The sequence below is a fragment of the Zingiber officinale genome, chromosome 4A (assembly GCF_018446385.1).
Source record: "Zingiber officinale cultivar Zhangliang chromosome 4A, Zo_v1.1, whole genome shotgun sequence".
Taxonomy (NCBI): Eukaryota; Viridiplantae; Streptophyta; class Magnoliopsida; order Zingiberales; family Zingiberaceae; genus Zingiber; species Zingiber officinale.
This window is the reverse complement of record NC_055992.1, coordinates 50,130,411-50,142,076: the sequence shown is the minus strand read 5'-3', so window position 1 is coordinate 50,142,076 and position 11,666 is coordinate 50,130,411.

Genomic DNA, 11,666 nt, shown 5'->3' with positions numbered 1-11,666 from the left:
CTCTATATGTTTACTTGCCTTATGGGCTCAAGGCTCCTTCGAGTTTGCAACTGCACCGCTATTATCACAATAAATTGTGACGATCTTGGGTAAACCAGGAATCACATCTAAGTCCATTAGAAAGTTCCTGAGCCATACAGCTTCTTTGGCTGCCACATACTCAGCTTCCATGGTTGAGTCTGAGACGCATTTCTGCTTAACACTCCTCCATGCAATGGCTCCACCTCCTAAAGTAAACACATAGCCTGATGTAGACTTACTGTTGTCCCTATCTAATTGGAAGTCCGAATCTGTGTAACCCACAGGGAATAAATCGTCTGCTTGGTAAACTAGCATATAATCTCTAGTCCTTCTCAGGTACTTTAATATATGTTTTATTGCAGTCCAATGTCCTTGTCCAGGGTTACTTTGATATCTGCTAGCCATGCCCACGGTAAAACAGATATCAGGTCTCGTACACAACATTGCATACATAAGTCTTCCTACAGCCGAAGCATAAGGAACTGCCTTCATGTCCTCAATCTCCTTTGATGTTTTTGGAGACATCTCTTTAGATAAGGCTACTCCATGCCTAAAAGGTAAGAAACCTTTCTTGGAGTTTTGCATGCTAAAACGAGCAAGGATTGTATCTATATATAAAGCTTGGGATAGGCACAACATTCTTTTCTTGCGATCCCTTATAACTTTGATCCCAAGGATGTGTGCACATTCTCCTAAGTCCTTCATATCAAATTGTTTGGACAACCATACCCTTACGTCTGATAATACCTTGACATTGTTGCCAATTAACAAAATATCATCTACGTATACTACAAGAAATACCACCATGTTTCCGTTACACTTCTTGTATACACAAGACTCATCCGGACACTAAATAAATCCATATGACTGGATTACTTAATTAAACTGGATGTTCCAAGATCTTGAAGCTTGCTTCAGTCCATAAATGGACCGATTAAGCTTGCACACTAGATGTTCTTTGCCCTTTTCAATGAATCCTTCTGGTTGCTTCATATGGATGTTTTCTTCAAGACTTCCATTAAGGAAAGCTGTCTTGACATCCATTTGCCAAATCTCATAATCCATATGAGCGGCAATGGATAAGAGTATCCGGATAGACTTAAGCATAGCTACTGGCGAAAAGGTCTCCTCATAATCGATTCCCTCTTTCTGAGTGTACCCCTTCGCAACAAGCCTTGCTTTGAAGGTTTCTACCTTCCCATCTGTCCCTCTTTTCCTTTTATAGATCTACTTGCATCCAATGACTTTTACACCATCAGATAGTTCTACAAGCTCCCAGACCTTATTAGAATACATAGATTCTATTTCGGAATTCATTGCCCTTTGCCAAGATACTGCATCTATATCTTGGAGTGCTTCATCATATATCCGGGGATCTGGTTCATGTTTGCCTGGGATCAAGTCCGAAGACTCACCCAAAAACATGAATCTCTCGGGCTGCCTTACAACCCTCCCACTACGACGAGGCACCATCTGTGGTTGTGTATCATGTGTGACACGTGTTGCAGTCTCTTGTAGTACTTCATCTTGTACTGTTGGTACTGAAGTAGACGTGTCCTCTCTAAGTTCTTCTAGAACAATTTTACTACTGGGCTTGTGATCCATTATATAGTCTTCTTCTAAAAACTGGGCATTGGTGCTAACAATGACCTTCTGGTCTTTAGGACTATAAAATAAATCGTCTTTCGTTCCTCTGGGATACCCCATAAACATATGAACTTCTATACGAGATTCTAACTTATCAGCATCTTGTTTCAGCACATGTGCTGGACTACCCCAAATCCGAATATGTCTTAGACTGGGCTTCCGCCCATTCCATAATTCTATGGGAGTAGAAGACACTGATTTAGAAGGTACTAAGTTCAGAATGTGGGCTGCTATTTCCAGAGCGTATCCCCAAAATGAATTTGGTAATTCTGAATAACTCATCATCGATCTAACCATCTCCATAAGAGTCCTATTCCTTCGTTCTGCCACACCATTCTGTTGGGTTGTACCAGGTGCGGATAATTGGGATTGAATCCCGACCTCTGATAAGTAATTCCTAAACTCTCCTAAGAGGTATTCGCCACCACGATCAGATCGTAGTGTCTTGATACTTTTACCTAGACGTTTCTCCACATCAGTCTTGTACTCTTTGAACTTATCAAAGCACTCAGACTTGCGGCGCATTAGGTAAATGTATCCATATCTTGAATAATCGTCTATAAAAGAGACAAAATTTTAAAGCCACCTCTAGCCTGGATAGACATAGGACCATACAAATCAGAATGAACCAATTCTAACGCTTCTTTGGCACTATACCCCTTGGCCTTAAAAGGTCTCTTGGTCATCTTACCTTCCAAGCAGGATTCACACGTTGGAAAGTTTTCCAACTCTAATGGACCCAAGAGTTCATCGGCTACAAGCCTTTGAATCCTACTTAAGTTAATATGACCAAGCCTTAGATGCCAAAGATGTGTTTGGTTCATTTCTGAAGGTTGTTTTCTCTTATTAGAGTTAGAAGATATGTTATTAATTTCCATATTTTGCTTTGTGGGATAAATTGGATTTAAAGTATATAAATTGCCAACCAATGCACCAGAACAGATAATCACTTTATTTCTCTTTATAACCATATTGTTACTAAAGGAAACTGAATATCCATCCAAATACAATTTAGAAACTGAAATTAAATTCTTTCTAAAACTGGGTACATAAAGACAATTCTTTAAAACCAATTTCCTATTCCTATCAAATGATAAGTAGACGTCTCCCACTGCAACAACCACCACCATAGTAGCATTGCCCATGTAGACAGTTATCTCTCTATCAAATAGTCGCTAGGTTTCCTGGAACCCATGCAAAGAATTGTATACATGATCAGTGGCTCCCGTATCTACACATCAGGTGTTGGTAGATAACACCGCTAAACATGTTTCAACTATTAGAGTATGAGATATACCTTTATTGTTCTGTTTCCTACGAGGACAGTCCGCCTTCCAATGTCTAGTCTGCTTGCAAATAAAGCACTTGCCCTTCGGCTTCTTTATTCCAGCTTTTTGTCCTGCACCTTGAGGTTTATTCACATTCTTTGCTGAGCCATTTTGTTTCTTATTCTTCTTTCCTTTTGGCTTAGAAATAGAACCATTTTCAGCATAGTGAATTTGAGAATGTTGATGAAACAACCCTTCGGCTGCCTGAAGTTCTGTCAGAAGTTCCGCCAATGAATACATCCTTTTGTTCATATTATAGTTCAGGCAAAAATGCTCAAAACTTTTGGGCAGCGTTTGGAGGATGATATCGACCTGGGTTTCCCCATCAATTTCCCCTCCAAGAACTTGTATTTCATTTAAGTAAGCCATCATCTTGAGAATATGATCCCTCACGGGAGTCCCCTCAGTCATGGTGGCTGTCATCAGTTTTCTCATTGCCTCTTGCCTAGCAGCCCGATTCTGATGTCCGAAGAGTTCCTTGAGATTGTTCATTATATCATAGGCTGTTGGTAAGTCCTGATACTGATGTTGCAATACATTTGACGAAGCCAAGATGTACACCGCGCCATCTCATCAGCTTTTACCCATTTACTATGATGCTAAATCTCCTCTGGGGTAGAATCATTGCTAGGTGTTTCTGGGCATTCCTCTGACAGTACAAACTTATAGCCCTTAGCAGTTAAAACAATGTACAGGTTTCTTTTCCAATCTATATAGTTAGGACCAGTAAGTCTGTTTTCTTTTAGAATAATGGTCAGTGGGTTGAAAGTCATCCTAAGAATCACAAAATAAATTTTGGTCAGAACTCTAAATTTAGAATAATATTGATTCCTCAAACAATATTATTTTAAATTAACTAACACCGTGAATTTTGTATGCCACGATAGTGTGGACGTATACAAATTCAACATTTGTAAAAGGAGGGTATATCCCATTAATTTTATTATCTTGTCAACCTAACTTTTTGACAAATAAAATTAATAGTTGGTTTCCTTCGGTCACACAAATAATAGCAGTGACTCCGATGGGGAGGATATTATTAGACGTGCCTAAGTGTATACCATTACTTGACACCAAGTCCATTAATAAGATTGTGCCCCTTCCGATGGGGAAGATCACACGCTCTTAATTAATTTCCTATAGTCATCCGAAATGGAAGTTTGGTCTAGTGATCCGCAAGCAAACTCATTCGATATGGAGGAAGGCACTCAGAGCCAACACGCAATTTTGTTTGCATCACCTACAAACCAGTAATGGAGACCGTGGAATTCACTAAAATAAATTCCTCTCCCACTTAGTTATTTAAAGTGAGGAATTTTGATGATGCTAGCCTACTAAACATGTACACTAACATTCACACACAACACAATACAAAAGCAATAAATAGAAAAACTAATTTTCAACTATTATGGCTTTTATCTATTGTTGTCCTCCGTGTGTCGTCATCCCTAGCTGCTGCCATCTTTGGCCACCGCCACCGGGTCTAGTTGTCGCATCCATCTTGCTCCTTGTTCCGCTGCGCCACTCTAATCCTCAAAAGGTTCCACGCCTTGCAAGATTCGATCCGCGACATAAATAGAATTTTACATTTTTCGATCCTATATTCCTCGAAGGAATGTACATGTAAACTAGATCGAACATAAAATAAAATTTACATCCATCGATCCTATATTCCATAAAAGGAATGTACATGTATCTAGATCAAAAAATAAAATCCTAATAAAACTAAATACAGCTCCTGCTGTATTTTATAATACAATCATGCACACATAATAAATGCCCTTGACATGTCCAAGGGTCCAATCACACACATAATAACTATAAGTCATAATAGTTGGATCCTGCATCCACAAAGTTAACACATCCTACTATTAACCTGCCTAAATTATGTATGACATATGCATAATTAAACTAATACCAAATACACAGAGGCAAAACCCTAGCTCTGATACCAATTGTTGGTTTCTACTCGGAAAATCCAATGGCTCCACTGTACAAAAATTTTGTACGTGATCTGAACCTTTCCTAGCTACCATGTGTTCTTTTAAGTTAAACTTGTATCTCCTGCGGAACTTAACATGTTTGATTCCAAGTTTAACTTATATGTTCTTTTAGGTTTAGATTTGGATCTCCTGCGGAACTTAACACGTTTGATCCAAATCACCTAGGTTATAAATTCAATTAAATATTAATTTCCAAAATTGGCTTCCAGTGCTGCATGGCGAGGCACTTGGCCTTCTTGGATATGGGAGCAACCACCACCGACTAGACAAAGCCTTTTAAAGAAAGTTAATATTTAATTTCCTTATATAACTCTAGGTTAACCAAAAGGAACAATCAAATCACAAGGAAAAAAAAAAGAACACTACATCGAAATTAAATTCGAAAAACAAGAATCGAATGCCTCTTGTATTTAGTATTTATACAAAGAAAAATTAACTAGTATGATGCGGAAATTAAATACTAGTTATACCTCTTCCTTGTATGCTAAAAACCTCGAGATCTTCTGCCGTATCCCTCGCCTCCTCTTAGACGTCGTGTAGGCGACGATCCTCCAAGATGAACACCACCCGAAAAGCTTCTCCTCCTTCTTTGAATTCGGCCACCACCACCACAAATGAGCAAAAGAGAGCAAAGGGAAGAGAGGGAGAGGGGCCGGCCACTTGATGATCTCCAACAACACAATATCAATTGTTATGTTTTTCAAGGTCTCCCCTTCCTCCCTTTTTATATTAGTTTCCCAACGGAAACTTATGGAAAGAGTTTTATAAAAAATTAGACTCATTCCTATTTCCTTTTAATTTTTTTCTTTTTCTTTCCTTTTAATTAATCAATCCTAGATTGATTTATTAATTAAACAACTATTTGTTGATGTTTAATTATTTGACTGGCCCTTGCTTGGGCACCAAGCAAGGTGGCCGCCACTTATTAAAAGGGAAAGAAAGAAAAAAATTTTTATAAGTTAGTACACTTATAAAGTCTAGACACTCCATGTTCAATTAATTTATATAGTAGATAACATGATCTTCTAAGTGTGACTCCACCAACATGATCTTCTAATTGTGACTCCACACTCCATGTTATCTACACTTAGTACACGTTTGAGGGAGAGAGGCTTTTCTTTGGATGGACTTGAGGCTTTATTGAGGCTACAACAAGGACCTAGAGGAGAAATTGGTTTTGGCCTTCCGATGAGCTTGAGTATCCTGTGCTCGCCCCGAACACACAACTCAAGTTCATCGATAATAACTCATTCCACTTGAGAGTTATTACCGCACTACCGCACCAATCCCAAATTACATTATGGGCTCCTTCTTATCATGAGTATGTTAGTCTCCCTGTGTTTAAGATTACGAATGTCCACTAATTAAGTGAATTACTGACAACTCATTTAATTAATATGTAGCTCCAAGAGTAGTACCACCCAACTTTATTGTCATGTTGAACTAGGTCCACCTGCAGGGTTTAACATGGCAATCCTTATGAGCTCCTCTTGGGTACATTCTCAACCTAGATAAGTAGGACACAGATTCCTTCTATAATCAACAACACATACTATAAGTAATATCATTTCCCAACTTATCGGGCATATTGATTTATCGAGCTAAACCTCACCCTTTGATAAGTCAAAGAAATAAATATTAAATATACATACTTGTTATTATATTAGGATTAAGAGCACACACTTCCATAATAACTAAGGTCTAATTCTTTTACTAAGTCAGTACAAAAAGAACTTACCAAAATGATCCTACTCAATACACTTAAAGTGTATCAGTGTAATTTATTAGTCAAGATAAACTAATACTTAATTACACTACGTCTATTCTGATGGTTTGTTCCTTTCCATCTTAGTCGTGAGCAATTGTTTATAATTTATAGAGAACCAACAACATGATCTTCTAAGTGTGACTCCACACTCCATGTTATCTACTATATAAATTAATTGAACAATTATATTTAACAAATAAATGTAAACATTTGACTAATGTGATTCTTTATTTCAAAATAAATGTATACAAAAGCTAAACTTTTAAGTATACACTCCAACACAGGGTTAATAGAAATTGGTCAAACTTAGTTAATTAGTCAATGATTACCCAAATCAAATTATGTACTCTCCAACATACTAAACTTATCCTAAATAAGTCTATTGATCTCTGATGCTCCCAGTGGATTAGGGTCCCACTACCCTTCTACTATGCCACTTTGATGTTTTGTCTTCACTTGTTGACATCCAAAGAATTGGACTCCAAAGTCCACAATATCTTTCTTGCTACCCTTCCACTAGTAGGGGCAATTTAAGTCTTAATACATAAGAGTATCCCCGAATGACCTATAAATCATGATCGATGTGTTTCTTGATGTAGGTATTCTATAATCAGATGTGTTTTGGATACACAAACTTCCGTGAAAATGGAGAGACTCCTCTTTATCGTGTGAAATTCTATCAATAGCCCTGAATACCATTCATCATTTTAGAATATGAGGTGTTGTTTACTAACTCAGGCTTCCTTGTTGTGTGCAACAAAAAGGTGACTAAACAACTCTAGACACCCGTAAGTGATCTAACTTCCCAATTGGCAATAACTTTATACTATTTTGAGGTTACACAAAAAATGTCTTTGCCAGATCCCCATATCCAAGAAGTCCCACGGTGGATAACTAAAATGTGTATTTAATGAACTTCACATATCAACACTCCTTTCGTAATGTTTTGGATATACTTCTCCTTTGATCTTGAATATCAAGATATCCTCTATGAATGATAACCAATTGATCCAAATACTCCAAGGACACCAAGTTAGTCAAATCCATGCAACTGGTTGAAGAATTAGTAAGCCCAAATGGCATCACCAAAACTCATAATGTTCATACCATATGTGGAACATCAACTTCTATACATCTCCAACTTTACTCTACGCTGATGTCAGCCAAATCTTAATGTGATCTTAGAGTATACCTAAGTGTCCTTGAGTTGATCAAACAAATCCTTTAGATGGTCTCTATATTAAGTTGTCTCAACTTGCTAAACATTATCAATGATCCATCCCTCTTCTCAACAAAGAAGACTAAAGCTCCCCTACGAGTGACACTAGAAAGAATAAATCTTCTATTATCACTAGGGATATTTATTCCTAATGGTCTTTGTATTAAGTCATCTAGACCTGCTTGACCATTTCAACCATGTATCCTTCTTCTTCCCTTAATCCAACATAGTACATAGAGTTGATGTGAGTAGATTTTATACACTTGTTTTGCATATTTTGATGCACATTCTTATGTCTTATACATGCTTTATCTATGCACTTTCATGTTCCTTGCTTTGCTTTTAGCATAAATACTTTTCTTTGTTCAGAGATCTGCTTTTGTGCATTTTATGCTTTCAGGAGTCGAATTTGGAGAAGAATTGATGTCCAAGGCTGATTCTACAACCAAACGGAGGAAAAATGACTTGGGCAATGAGTGTCACACGGCCTTGCAAAGGGGAATGGCCCTAGCTATGTGGTCATGACAGGTCGTGTAGCATCGGCAGCAAGGGAGAATGCTTGGGCCGTGTGAAGGGTACACGGTCATGCCACCTTCTTCAACCAGCCAGCACACGATCGTGTATAGTTACACAACCGTGTAGCCTTTCCAGTGACAGAGATTGCCCTGGCCATGTATGATTACACGGCCGTGTAGCCTTCCAGAGCTGAAGAGTGGCGTGGTCGTGTGTGCCACACGGTCGTGCAACCCTTCCAGAGACAAGAATTGACCAGGCTGTGTGGTTTCACACGACCGTGCAAGCAAGCAGGAATGGAACATGGCACGACCATCTGAGGATCACACGGTCGTGTGGCCTTGGCCGAGAGGAGGAACACCCTGTCCATGTGGATCTCACACGGCCATGTCCTGGGTCGTGTGGCACCCAAATGCCCTCCTCTATATATAGAGCTTCTTCCTCTTTGAAAGGGGGTGGCTCTCCCTTTGGGGAGATATGTTCTTGGGCAAATTTCCAGCCATCAGAAGGAGATTTCTGTCTAAGATTCGACTCCAAGAGCGAAGGATTGGTTTCGAAGATCACTCATCGTATTGAGATAAGTATTCCCTTCTACTTTCTTGATTTGGATCAAGATGTCTTTAATCTTCTTGTCTTTGATTCTTTCCTTGGTTTCTATAGGGTAGATTCTTTGTTCTAGGAAGGAGAGAGTATTTGTGATGTAATTTGATGTAAGATTCATGGATTTTCCATCTTCTTGATTCAAGGATATTGTATGTTTTGTATCAATCAATTTTATATGGATTGTTATGTTTTGTACCTAATTATCATTCTTGATTGGTTGTTTGTATTTCTTGTGGAATCTTGCTGAGGAATTCGCTGAATCGTATTACCGAGTGGCATCGTGACAGGGCTGCCCCACTAACGGACCTTTTAGGGAATCAACTTTAGGGATAAAGCAAGAACATACAAAGAAGTAGGACGGATCGATATGCTTAATTCCATATCTTAAGGTGAATTGATTAGTGATGTGTTTCTATGTCGTATGACCTAGGGGTATTGTGACAGGGCTACCCTGCTAATGGACTTCATAGGGATCATAACTCTTTGATTACTTAGGATTTAGATTTGAGTCCTTGACCGGTGTTTTCTGCAGAAGATAACCAGTGACTTCTTACGAATACGTTACAATTGAGGACAAGGTTTGGTAGATTGCATTACATTGATGAGTATCATAAAGAAACCAAGACTCCTAGAACCTTATTAAAACTGAATTTCTGCATTTAACTCTTACCTCTAATCTTTAGTTGTAAATGATCTTTTAATCGTTTGTTTAGCTAATTCGCCTTTGAGACATCTTTAGTGATTATAACCAGTACCTGTGGGGACGATATCTTTTATTATTACTGATGATGTAACCGTACACTTGTGGTTCGTAACAAGTTTTTGGCGCCGTTGCCGGGGACTGCATTTATAGCATTAGAAATTATCATTTGAGTTAGACTAAACTTTTCTTTTCTTTTCTTACATCTGACTTGTAACTAGTTTTCTTTTTCTGTTTTGCATTATTTTATTGCATTCATTCTTTCATTCATTCATTACATTGAGTTAAAATGGCCCTTCACCCGAGGTTGATTGAGCAATTAAAGAGGTTATAATATTGACAGTCTGGGAAAAGAAGTAGCATTTATAGTCATAAAGGAGAAGTAAATGAAAGTCGAGTTTAGGTCTTGTCAATCGGACTTGAGCCTCGTTCGACTAGACTTGGAGGGGAGGCTTGTGATACGGTATATAAAGGTGCGGCTTGATAAGGCCAGGCAGTCAGAAGTCAAGGGGACGTGACAGTCAAGGACAGCCAAAAGTCAAGGGGACGTGGCGGTCAAATGTTAAAGGGGCGTGACAGTCAATAGTTAGGAGAAAAAAGGATTTAGACTGTCTTACGTCATCATCCGCATAATTCTTGGTCAGGTACAGATGAAGCAGGGTCCTAGATCTGAGATGTAAGACATAACCTCGATTAGTGCCTAACCTGGCCCGATTGGTCAAGCTTCCTTAGCTCGGGCCGCGTAGCCAGGCCTGGTACTTTCAGTGAGACAACTCTCGATCGACCCTTCAATGATCCTAGTGTGAAAGATGGGTCCCTCGCCACAGCTCGCCCCCCTTATCTTGACTCAAGACAAGCGGTATACCCGAATGGTCATCCCGAGCTGTCCATAGCTAAACTCGGGTAGGGCAGAAAGCGCTAAGAGACAAATAATATCAGGAAATCATAACCTCTTGTCAGAAAATAATTGCCAGGCATCAGAGAATATTCCAGTGGTTTGCTATCACTTGCGAATGGAACCTTCCTTCCACCAATAGGAGACAACCGTACATCCTCTCTCACTCGACAGGCCCTAACACCTGACATTCTCTGACAACATGTAGGCTCTGAAGGTACGTAACATCATATAAAAAGGGAGGTCCTCTCCCTTAGCCAGGTACGCGCACATATGCACTCGTCTTCTACAATTCTTTTTTCCTTTGTACACTGTTCTTTAGGGAAAAAGTACCTAACTTAAGCGTTGAAGGGCCTGCCCCAGGGACCTTTTCCCTATTTCTAGTTTCTAATGCTTCGTGTGCTTGTCAGAGTGTATGCAGAGCCAAAGTATCACCGGTCTCATTACCACTATCCAGGAGTACCACGTGGGGGTTCATTTTTCTAGTGTATATATTGTAAGGTCCCGTAAGCATAATTAAGGAATTTACTTATGAAATTTTCTAAAGTCATCCGAATGCTAATTATGGGATTAACTTATAAAATTTTATATGAATTTTAGAAATGTTTCAGAATTTTAAATGAACTTGTATGACATACTTAAAAGGGATAGAATAGTTAAACATGAGGAAAACCAAAACTAACACCCAATTAATTAGGAGATGATTGCTTTAATTAGCCTAAGGATAGGATTTAATTGACCTAGGCTTAGGACTTAATTAACCTAGGTATAAAACTATACCTGATTCGCCGAATCCACTCTCTCCCTCACAATTCCTCCTCTAAATCGCTGACTCCCTCTTTGCCCTCACCACCGGCTCTCGAGACTCGGCCAACCGCTACCCCAGGCGGATAGTTCCTTTAAGGGCATCGCGATCGGAAGAGGAAGCTCGCGACCTTCGCACCGGTGACACGACGATATGCAACGGGT